The 12,837-nt window shown below is 39.3% G+C and overlaps 1 pseudogene; it reads left to right on the top strand.

The window, feature by feature from the left end:
• The first annotated feature begins 581 nt into the window (after positions 1-581).
• The window catches only part of LOC149217351 (calcium-transporting ATPase, endoplasmic reticulum-type pseudogene), a 105,266-nt pseudogene continuing 93,010 nt past the window's right edge, over positions 582-12,837 (top strand).

Raw genomic sequence — 12,837 nt, forward strand, 5'->3', positions numbered from 1 at the left:
AAGATGATCATTCTATAGTAAGAGGAAGACGAAAAATAGTGACGGATACAGTAGTAGCTGAGGTATCTGGACTACTAGCAGTCGGACCCATATGTACACATAAAACATTAAGGCTTCAAGACACTGTGGTTGTCTTTCAAGACGAGGGACAGAACCTAATTGTCAAAGGTAAAGGAGTCCAGCCTTCATCTCTGGGAGAACCATGGATAGAGTTGGCTAGAGTAGTTCAGAGCTACATTACATGCAACAGAAGAAAGGATGTGGTAAGACCACGCCACCTTAAATTACTAGCAGTTTTAAAACAGAAATGTTCTGTAAACTTGCCTGCATATTTGAATTTTTTGTTGCATGACGCTGCTCAAAGCATAAAGAAATCCTGGCATATAGATACGGTTGTAAGTCATCATTGTCTAATTCAGTTGATAGTAAGCTACAATCTTGTCCAGTAGCAAACCATTTGGGAAGAATTAGTGTTTTCTATAGATGGGGGGTTAGCCTTACCTGCCCCAAAAAGAAAAAGGACCACCAACACAGCAAATAGACCACAAAAACGTAGACACTCTTCCAAATTGAGAACAAGCATGGGAACAGCTAAAAACCTCCAAGGTAGCAGCAACCATCTCTTAGAATTATCTAGCCCTGAAAATGAGCAACCCTTACAGCTGGAAGGAAGAGACAACCAAGAATCAGAACTTGAGGAGGAAACAGAGCCTACTAGTGAAGAAGAGAGGGATGAAGCAGAACTTCCTCTACCTCCCAGCACAAGTCCACCACAAGACCCATCATATGAGGAGGAATTGGCCCATATTTTGGCCAATATGAGTGAATATATTCAGCCTGAAAGTCCACTCAACCTTAATGTTGAAGCAGAACAATTAGAAGAAAACTCTGCCCATAATAGGAGTATATCAAAAGAAATAGTTGGTGAAGTAGAAACAGGGGTAGAAACCACTCAGGAAAAGGCATACCAAGCTAGGATTACCTCTCCAAAAGAACCTACTCAGGTCGATGTAAACACAGAAGATGTGGGCCAAACAGAAGAAATGGAAACTAGTCAGGGCAAAGACACAGCCCTTGGAGAACAAAACCCAACTGAGCAACCAAGCTCAGTAAGAGCAAAAACGATTAGTGAAATAGTTGTTCCTCCCAAGAAGAAGAAAAGCAAAATTAAGAGGTTGCGAAAGGAACAGCAGAAGCTGCAGAGCTTAGTGAAAAGACTTAGACAAAAGATAAGAATATTAAAAAGGAGAAAAATTGCAAGTAGAACCCCAAAAATGGTGAATGCAACCATTCAAACTGAATTCCATGATACAAGGGCTATAGAGACTCAAACCAAGCCCATACTCATTCAAAACGATAAGGAACAACATGCAACCGTTATAGAAGTGGCTGCCCAAACAGAGACTGCACATTTCTGCAATACAACTATTCAAACGGAGGCAATACCCTCCAATAGTGTAGACACCTAGACAGATATCCAAGCCAAAGATGTTTTGATAAGCAGTGATCCTAGTATAACAAATCTTCAAGAGAAGCTGGCACAGGCTCAGCTGACTATAGAAAGGCTTGAGGAAGAAACTATTCCCCAACAAAGGTACCAAGAATTACAGAGGCAATTGCAGAATATCAATGCGTCGGAAAGTGAGGCCTTCAAGAAATGTCGGAGGGCAGAAGAAAGAACTGAAAAGATAAAGAGAAGACTGGAAATAGTCATGTGTCAGATGGATACTCTCTGTTCCCTTTACACAGATGTTTTAGCATGCAAGTCCCCTGCCAAGAACTATGCTTTATTTTTGTTAGAAAGGTATTTATAGTTAAAAATTAAGGCTGTTAGGGCAAGGAAACCCATAGAATTAAAAACTGTTGAGGATTTCATAAACTACTGTAAACACCATGGAGTGAAAGTTCAACGCTTACTCTGTGAGTTTTATTTGCATAATTTTATATTGGAAGAAGAAATGGAGAAGAACCCCGGCACTTTTGTGGGCGATGTATAGTTTCAAGCATTCATTCCATTTGCTGTTAACAAGTTAAAGCCCATAACACTTTCCAGAGGCAAGAACATGGGTTGGACCTTTGGGTCAGGGGTGAACCGAAAAACCCATTACAACTGCTGACCAAACATAAGAGTCTAATGCAAAAGGAAGGAGTAATCCAGACCTTGGGACCCATCCACAAACAAATTGTCCAGCAAGGGGTAGAGTATTTCCTCTCTATCAAAGACAATTACTTGGCAATAGCCAAATTTAGATGGAAAACTTCCAATCGTAATGTACAGGACAAAGAACCATTTAACTATAAAAACTTTAAATTAGCTATAGATCTCTTGGTTACTTATAGCAACCTCATCTTGAGGGAAGGGCCATATTGTCTAGGCTGTCGATTTCGTAGTCCTATTGTCTAGTATCTTACAGAAGGGTATAAAGCTATATATGAATTAATTGAAGGACAGACAGGGCACATCTTTGAAATTTTGACTAAAAATCATGGTTTTATACCACCTCATGACATCCCTTCTCCAACCTATTCTTTGACTGCTTTGCACACAAACTACATGGTTTTCATGAGGGCATGAAAAATGGTAAGCAGGGGAGTGTGTTGAGCTATGAAAAAGATATGAATTTGCCATTTATTTCATCATCCTTTCCTTCAATTATATCCCCTTTGTGTTCTAAAGATATTCATATATCAAAGGATTATAGTAAAAACTAGGGAACTATTTATTATTACAATTTAGCTAATTATTGTCTTTTCTCATGTAGGAAAAGGATGAAATGGGAAAACTATTGTTCCCTACCCGAGAGAAGGAAAAAGACAAAATGGAGTAACTGTTGTTCCTTCAACAGGAAGTAGTGTACAGGTAGCAAGACAAGGATGGAGCGCGCAGTTATGGATAATGACAGAGAAGATCACAGCATCAGCACAAAAGACAAAGATCTCACTGAAGATGGAAGATTGAGAGGATCTCTTAGGATCTCTTGATCCTGAGGGATCATTGTTACTATTCTATCTACTATTACTATTTTATCTGCCTAGCCATTATAAAAGGCACAACAATTGTAAAGAAGGGGGGTGCGAGATTATTCAGAAATTACTTTTGTATTTTTACTTTGATCATCGATTCTCATTGTTGAAACAGAGTACGAACTGGCTATAACCATTTTGCATATGATTAATATATAATACAGTTGTTGTTCCTTCTTTCATACTAAAGTAACCCGACAGTGTTCACTAGAAGCTAAGGACCCGACCCTGGTGGATTCACTTGGTGTTCTTGTATCATCCCTTTACGATTTATGCCGTGTGATGGTTTGGTTTCATTTCTATCAATTATAGTCGCATTTCTTTTCTAGACTTAATAAATTGATTTGTTTTATATGTTGTAATTGAATTGTGTTGCTATTCATTTCCCTCATAACAAGATCACTGCTTTTTGCAAGTATATTGTTGTGCTATTCATTTTACTTACAGAGCTTCACTGTTCATTTCAGTAACTTAGCTTTGTTGTTCATTGCAGTTACATAAGTTTTACTGTTCATTTCTATTATATAGTGTTGCTGCTCATTTACTTTCTACAATCATTTAGGTTTTCCTTTTAGCATTCTTACAGTTAGCATAATTATCTCATTTTGATCAGTGGTAGTAGCATTATTGATTTAATTCATTGCCATTTCCAATTGGTTATTTAGTGTGGTGTGTGTGAGATCAACAACTGTAAAGAACATTGGCTATTACTGTCAAAGCTCTCAGATTGAGGATCTTATTTATGCTTGATTTAGTTTACATCAGTTAAACAAGGAATGACTTATTGCTACTATATCCTTGACTGATAATTGTTGTCACTTTTTTGAATAAATAATTTAGTTTCAGAGCATTGAGTTTCCTTTAATTTCAAGTGAGTTTTATTTAAAGCATTCGTTTACACTTGTATTTAAAAGCACTGTACTGCAATTTAGAAACGTTACTCTTGAGTAAATAGCCACCACAAACTGTGTATACTCTTGAAATAGAAAATCTTTCCCGGATTGATAACTAATGTGAAGATAATTAGGAGTTAAAAAGTTACCTTTTATACCTCAACACTTGGAAGACGAATGTTAGCCATATTATGGATAAGGAGGTTTTGGTTGAAGGTTTCTTCAAGGTGTTCTTTATTAGGATTTCCCAAATCGGGCTAGGGATTACCTTCAGAGAGTGGATCCTCAGGAATTTCTTCCCAAGAAGTGTCAATACTTTGCAAGGACTCTAGCACAATATCTTCAAGAGATGGGGCTGCAAAGGTCTCTTCGTTTATGGAACATATCCTTGGATTTCTTTTAATTGTCGGAGGTAAGGAGTGAAAGATGGGGAGCTGAGAGAGGGAACAAGCGTAAGCCTAAGTAATTACTTTGACTGGTTGTTCCTGAGTGATAGGATACTCCCACAATGTCTCTTCTTCGAAATGAGGCTTTTCCAAATGGGAGGAAGTATCTTTTCGACCTTTACAATCCATGCATTAATCTTTTTGAATCCATGACATTTATAGATGAAATCATAAAAAGTTGTGGATGATGGTTCAGGCCCTCCTTCTAGCACCAATTTGTTGACAAGGAAAGTTTTTGTTATGCCAATAAGGGGAACTAACCCGATTGCAGACCCCAATTAGATCTACTTTCATTTGGAATGGCTAGTTCCAATGGGTTTTAAGGACCCAGTAAACTGTTATATGTGTTGGAAGATTGCTTCTTCGAGGAAGACTTCAATTAAATGAACAAAGAGAAACAACTAACCTATAAGTATCAAATCATATCTACACTAATTTTAACTACTTATGCTAATCCTAACTATTCTAATCTATCCTGCAGGAGCATAACAAAAGAGATTAAACATCATATATAGATTCCAAGTCCAAATGAATTAATAACTGGTTCATAGATGAACAAGTGTTATAGACATTTTGTGCCTTATAGCTCTAAGCATGAAATGTCCATAAACCAAGGGATCCTAAGTCCCTAAAAGTGTTGTTCCGACCCCTAAAGGAACAAGGTCAACAAATTAGAGTTTCTCCCAGAAGTTCTCCACCAGAAACTGCTCAGAATCAGTCAAATCAGGATCATTTCAGCTACTCCACTGGCTACCTGCGTTGCATAGCACCCAAATACACTAGCTAGGTGCGTTGCAACGCACCTAAATGCACTATCAGGGTGCGTTGAGTGGGAAATGACAAATGGCAGTGCCATTCCGTGAGGTGGAAAGACAATGGAAGCTTCCAGAATCTTCTCCAATGACACTTGCCTTACTGAGTTCGACCAAGGATGAGTAAGAGGCTCTCAGTCTCCAAGTGGAAGCAAGAACTGACAGAGAGAAGACACTAGTCAAATCATAAGCTGACTCATCCTCCTTGCATACATCTATATATGGATCCCTCATCCCAGAGATCCAGGGGCTGGAATTTTGTACATTGCAAAGAATTGCTGTTGGTTTTGAGATAAATATCAGAGTATTGGGTGATTTATGCTTTGTTGGAGGTGAAGAGGGGCTTCTTTGCTGCGAGGTTGATGCTGGATCAGGAATCATCGGTTGTAACTCCTCCTGCATCTTCTTGTTATATCAATAAAACTATTTGAGTTTCTCCTACATGCTTGTGTATCATTGATGCTTGTTACATTTGTATGTTTAGCTTAAATCTGATCCTAAGCTATTTATGAATATGAATCCATGTCTTTGTGTAGTTTTCTTCTTCTGTGATCTTACAGGAACTTGGTGAAGCTGGGAAAGTAAGGAAGCAGGTAGCTGGAAGCTGTCAAAGAAGAGAGAGATTGGATCAAAGGACTAGTGCAAGACACAGGTTGGTTCATCCTATTCCTCTTTGTTTATAGTTCATAAAGAAGAATACAAAAGTAGTTTTCTCTGTTTGTTTCTAAGGTCACTGTCACACCTTAGTGGGATAGGGTCGTTCTGAATAGACACTTTTCCCATTAACAAGAAGGCTGTATTAAATCTTAATTACAATCTAATTACTTATACAGGAATACACATTCCTGTCCATACAAATAAAACTTGCAATTGATGTTTAACAAGGTCTCGAATCAGCGATCAGTCATGAATTAACCATGGTAACAAATCATATTTGAATAACTAAGACTAGTCATGAACTGTCTATTATTATATTTATGCCAGCAACAACATCCTGATTCTAAACACATGAAAGGAGAGGCAAAGGAATCTGAAAAAGGCTCTTTCTCGACCAAACATTCTTCTTTATTCATAATAAATCAAAGCTGTTCTCCAAACAAAAAGCCCTCCTCTCCTATCTGGCGGTAATACTTATCCCGCTGGAAATGACTCTCGGTCTTCCTTTAACTCTTCATCTCCCCCCTGTTCTTTTCAATATACAAATCAGAATACATAGACATAGAACAGTCAGTGTCATTGCTGACACGTAGAAGGCATATCTATTACGATGCTTCCTTTTATGGGGAAATGAATGGATGTTGATTAAAAGAGAATGACTGCATGTCATCCCTTCGGACCTATATTGAGTGGATGTTATTCCCTATCATTTCTTGAAGGAAACTGAAGACACCGCACTCATCATTCCTCATCTGGCATGACTGAAGGTTTGTTTGGAGGTAATAACATCTTGATGTATCGGTGTTTTTCTTCCTCTTGACGTGGAGCGTGCCTCCATTATGCACTATGGTGGTTGATATCTATTTCTGCAGAACATGCCTCTGCAATATTGACACCGGTGGTGCAGAGGTGTCATCTTGATATAATTCGCCTTTGTACGTTACCGAGTCCACTTGAACTTGCCTACAGAAATAATTCATATGAGAAATATAATAAATATGCTCACAACAAACCTTGCATTCAGCCACAATTTCTATTTAATCTTACAATGCAAAGCAACTATGTTTACCAACCCTACCGAACATGCTGTGACATGTATTTCCTTTGCCCATAATATTCATTTTACTCAAGGATTGCTTAATCAATGCATCAAAAGTGGACCATTCACTTTATGGGATTTTCTTTCGAAAACCCGGACCACAGCCTTTTATCGTAATACACAGGAAAACACGAGAAAACCCACGGCCGAGCCATAAGGTCGGACCTCAAATAATATATACCCAGGCGTATAATTATCGCCAGGTCTATTAATCGCATAGCGCCTTATGTCTAAGCTTTGGGCTTTGCCGATTGTGACTTGCGATTAGCCGCACCTGAAATATATATGTGCCACAGTTCATAATCCCCTCAGGTCCGCCATATGAGACTTCCCTTTGAAAACCTGGACCGGAACGCTTTATCGAAAACATAGGGAAAACACGGGAAAACCCACGGCCGACCATAAGGCTGGACTTCAAATGATATACACCCAGGCCTATAGTTATCGTCGGGTCCACCATATCACATCGCAATGCTTCGATGGCAAGTGAATGGACCTTGGGTTTCATCAAAGCCCAATTGCGATATGCGATGGGCTCTGGACGTGAAATATATATATGTTGCACTTAATAGTCTTGGTGGGTCCACCCTATGGGCTTTTCCTTTTAAATACCGGACCACAACACTTTATTGAAAACATGGGAATACATAGGAAAACCCTCATCCGACCATAAGGCTAGACTTTAAATACTATATACCCAAATTCATAGTTATCAATGGGTCCAGTATATCACAGTGCACCTTATATATAACCCTTGGGTTCTGCCGATTCCAATATGCAATTGGGGATGCAGACCCAATAATGTATGTATTATACTTGATAGTCCTGTTGGGTCCATTGTATCGCATCGGCCTTATGGCTCGGTTTTGACTCCTACCGATTGCGATATGTGAAAGGCTCTAGACCCAAAAATATATATATTATGGTTAATAATGTTGTCGAGTCTGGTGTATCATGGTATGCATTACGTGTCAATGTTGATTGCGATAAGCAAAAAAGGGTATGTTATGCATGTTTTGCGAAGCATTTCCATTATAAAGAGTTATAATGGGAATAAAGGTGCAATAGAAGGTTTTGTGGGTTGAATCCAAATACAACCAGAATAAAGAGTGGGGGTTGGTTATATGCGTGAGCATAGAGCACCGTGAAGGTTTACGGGGATTGAAAAGTCCCAATGAAGGAAATGAATGAAAGGCTGGGCTGGGTCGTGAATGAACCAAGAAGCAGAGATCTATTACAGGGGGTCTTGACCATTAAGAATTGAAGCTTTGACTCGACACATAGTCAAAAAACAAATCATTCGAAGAAGTGTAGGATCAAACTTCTAGGGACCCATTCAAATTTGCTGCCAAAGCAGGTTTTAATAGGGTGGTGGTTGTGGCCACAATAACACCATAGTGCAGGCCCTGCGTTTGGTACTATGGGAGCTTCCTGCCTTAGGGGCATAGCCCCCCCCCCTAGTGATTTAATTCGCAAAGACAGGGCAGTGATCTTTATCATGCCCCTGATTTTTACACTTGAGACACCAAACTTCTTCGCGTACCTCTGGCCGAGCCACTTTTTCCTTTTTCAAGCTCTGCAACTCTACGTAGATCTGTTGAACCCCCAAAGAAGCACCCTAAATAGGCGTTTCATTCAATCTCATGCAATTTCCAGGGCTTCCACTTGAGTTACTATCTATTTTTGTGATAAAGAAACCCTTAGGTGGGGCAGGAGCGAGGCTACAAACCATTTGCGGTGCTGACTATTTGTGAGATTCATATTAGCTTCACAGATTTGGCACTTCAATCTTTGATCTAATTCCTAGTGCATTTCGCCAGGCCTCATCATGATTTCCTCGAATCCAATTACTGATCATGATTCAGACTTAGGCTTACGAAATTCTTTGTTCGGAGTAGTTTGAGTGTCTACTAATGATGCCAACGGGTTATCGGTGTAGTATTTAATGTACCGTATCAATGTGCAACCCTGTAGAGCAGTAAACAAATGCGTCTTCTCTATATTATCATCTATAATTTGTTGTTATATCCATACAGCCTTCACAAAAAACCAAAACTAATCTAGATCCTCACTTCCTAAGCCCTTGAAAACCAGAAACTTCATCGTATTCGACATGTTGACCAACGGCAGAGGTGGTGGCGGTGTGGGTGAAGGTTGGGGTGGTGTGGGAAGATGAGGTATCCACGAAAAACCCTGCCTTATCAACTGGATGGTGCTCTACAGTGAAGCCTGTGTTTCTCCCTCATCGTCACTTGAAGGAGGTCCAATCAATGGACTATATTTAGGGCTTGCTCCCCCTTGATTTCTAAAACTTCATCCACTTCATGTAGATCCAAACATCAAGGTAATGGCATAACCTGCTTTTCACACAAGATCATATTAATCCACGTATTCAAAGATATTAAATACTTACCTCACGGTCCCTTGAAGAATCATTGCTTTGCTTCGATGTAGCTGACTGTGGTACCAACCACGAATTTTGTCACAAAGCCTCCTATGACTCGATCAAGCTAGTGATCAAAAACACGCGTGATTTTATCTTCAGAAGCTTCCAACCTCTGCACTAGCTTCGGGGTCCACACTATTGAATCGTCAAGCCTCCACCTTCCTTGGTCGTCTGCCAATTTAGCGATCAACTTGTATAGTTCGATTGGGAAGGTGCAAAAGAAAATTTTGTGTATTTCTGTGTATAAATATTTTTCCAATCATTGTTCTTTCGTCAAGCATGGATTTCTATTTTCTTGCATTGCGAATTCATGGATATTTTTATCCAACCACTTCTCAGTTTCCTTCTTGGTCAGATTCCAGTGATGCGACATCACACATCTCTTTATGTAGATCCCAGTCCTAGCAATAGAATCATTTGTTGGCTTAGTGGGTCCTGACCCAAGTTTAGAGTTAGTTGTGCCAAAAAAATCCCTACACTACTAGCCCTTTCGACATCAATCCATAGAATGTGGACTGAAGACTCATCCGAAGTAGTATGGGGGGATGATGGAACCAAGTTTCTACACCTAGAGATTAGCGTGATGTCATTTTGTGTCCTAGATCTGCCTTTGTGCAGATCGATAATCCCTTATGGCTTATTGATGTAACTTCCTTTAATCAACCTCTAGGATTCTGTGAAGTTCTATGACTGGCATTCATGGAACCTGAACAGGTGAATTAACTACTTACACGCATCATAAATTACTCTTAACCTAGTATTTACTCAGATCTACTTAAGTGTTCGATATTTTTAACATACAAGGATATAATCTTGGCATAAGTACTTAACATTAATTGCGTTCAGATAACAATATAGATCAAGTAAAGTCGTGCATCAATACATCATTATTTCACAAAACCATGATTTATCATAGCATAAAGCACATTCACTTGTAACAGAAGTAAAGAGATAAAACACAGGAATTTCTGGAATAATATTCTTTTATTGATATTCAGTTAAGCTTACAGACTCAAGAATTCCCTGCGCACGTAGCTGCAGGGGTCCGCGCACTCAGCTGCAGAATCCACTCTAGGCCTCTATGCACTTAGCTACAGAGCTTTCTTCTACCTTTTGCACTAACTTAGATTCCTTCTATCGTACCCATAGAAAACTTCTATTCTTCTCTTATGCCTTAGGTTCTCTAAGACACACCTATTTATACAATCCAATGGTTCGCGGACCATGGGTAGATATTCAAATATCTGACTTAACTTACATAAAAGAGGTTAAAAACCCTTTTTGACTCTTTACTTAACTACACGCTCTGCTACCACAATTTGTGGAGACTTTCCATCTTTTGACATAAAACTTTGGCTTTTGCCCCAAAATTGACCCAGGGGACATCATCCCAACATGGCCTTCAAGATATTCCTCAAATGTGCCTCAGAATGCATCATTGATCTCCTGACATTTCAACTTGATGTCTTTGTCTATGATCATCTTGGTGTCTTCGTAAATCACTGAACCACTCGCTCAACTGCTTCTCTAGTTGCACTTCTATGGGTGTTCTTTAACCCTTCTCTCTTAGAGGCCATTGATCCTGAACTGCTGAGAGATGGATGGACACTTTCTTTATCTGGAGACATGATGACAAACATGGCAAGAAATATGTCAATTGAAAATAAATAAAACTTGAGGACTTACATGCAACATACCCGGGAGATTGATGGCAAGGATTGTGAAATTTTCACGGGGAGGTCGGGGGAGTAACTGCCAAAACTACACAAAAGGAAGTCCAGACTATCGGGAGGCTGATTTACTACTAGAATTGCATAATGCACAATCCAAACTGACTTGTTGGGTGTTGAGATCGCGCAATACGCAATTTCAGTCAGAAAGTCATGCAAGCCCAGGGACTGCATTGCGTAATTTTCTGGGCCAGCATACATTGCCTCTTTGAATTGTGCAAAGTAAGTCTCGAGGACACTATTTGGCTAGATTTTCACATTTTCTGGGAGGAAAGTAGAGCTTTCCCTCTCAGAAACGTGCAATGTTGTTCGCGCAAGGCAGAGACTTGGCCAAGATTGCCCAGACCTGTCAACGGGCAATTGAAAATAGATGAAGGTTTGAATCCATGATGAAATTAAGTGTAGGTAAGAGTGAATGATCATGCATGCAAACAAAAAATGTAGGATTCTGTTGAAGCCCCGAAAATCGGGTCGACAACAAGGGGGATACCCACTCGGTTTGGACCTTGGTTGGTAGCTCCTTATCCGTTTGGTGTAGCGGGTCCGACTGGGGATAATGGGACCAGTTTCCCAATCTAAGGGTGTGTGTGTGTGCAGAGTTGGATAATGTTGAACTAAGAGTTCTAATCTAAGCTACTTTAATCTAATTCTATGCTATTGTAATCTAATGAAAACAGCACATCTAATCTATGCTAGCCCGGGATGTATTTCTTCTATTATGCAATCTAAAGAGATTTCAAATAATAACTGGTAATAAAGATCATTCAGCTATCATAAGAATGGAAATCAATTAAGATGAACCACTTTGCATAAAAAGTTAGGCAAAACAGTTGTTAACAGCATATCACATAATAACTTATTCATATATCAAACATAAATAAATGGCTCCACCATACAAAAGTGCCAAATGGTAACTCAAACATTCATGCAATAACATATAAACAACTAAAAACTGTATATCACTTTAAGAATATAAGCAGAAATGATCAAGAGATAAAAGTACCATTTATGACTGGTCCTACTCATAAGCTTCAAGCAACAATGATTTATCTCTACTTGTTCTAATATCTACCGAGAGTACAGAAGTGCAACATCAGTAGCAGATATCAAATGCAAACGTTAATAAACCTTGATCCATTCATTCATCAAAACCTCCTTTGACGGTGCAGAAGTGCATGTTCTGAGGACAAGTTTTTGACAAATTTCTGGACCCTTCTCTAAATGCCTGAGAAGGGTTTAAATACTGCTAACTAAATAACTTAATTACATAAATTTCAGATACGGTTTAAATGACCGCCCTTTATCTAAGCAAACTTATTTCTAAAAATTGAATCTAATTCCTAACTATTTCTGCATTTGCTCCTTAGTGCTGCGAGCATGCAACATTTGCCTGGGAAGAGTCAGCTGGTTGTCTTCTGCTTTTGCTTGAGCTACGAAAATAGAAATGGCAAGCGCTGGCACCACTTTTTAGTAAACTAGAAGATATTTTTGGGAATCATCCTCTGGCTGGGCGAATTTACTGCGTATATACTTGGTAACAACCCAAATTTCTCTCAAATTGCTTCTGCTTTTGCTATCTCGGTTTCCGGACTTGTGGATGACTAAGCAAGTTAGGGACTTTGCTTTCTGAACAATTTTCTTAGCGATGCGCGATTAGCGCCTAGCGCTAATCGCGCATCAAAAACTGCCTCCGTTCTTTGATCTGGGCCTTTCTGGTGCGTTTTCCGCCT

Source organism: Pinus tabuliformis, chromosome 1_1 (genome assembly GCF_031772625.1).
Source record: "Pinus tabuliformis cultivar Carrire ecotype Pingquan chromosome 1_1, CPIR1, whole genome shotgun sequence".
Lineage (NCBI taxonomy): Eukaryota > Viridiplantae > Streptophyta > Pinopsida > Pinales > Pinaceae > Pinus > Pinus tabuliformis.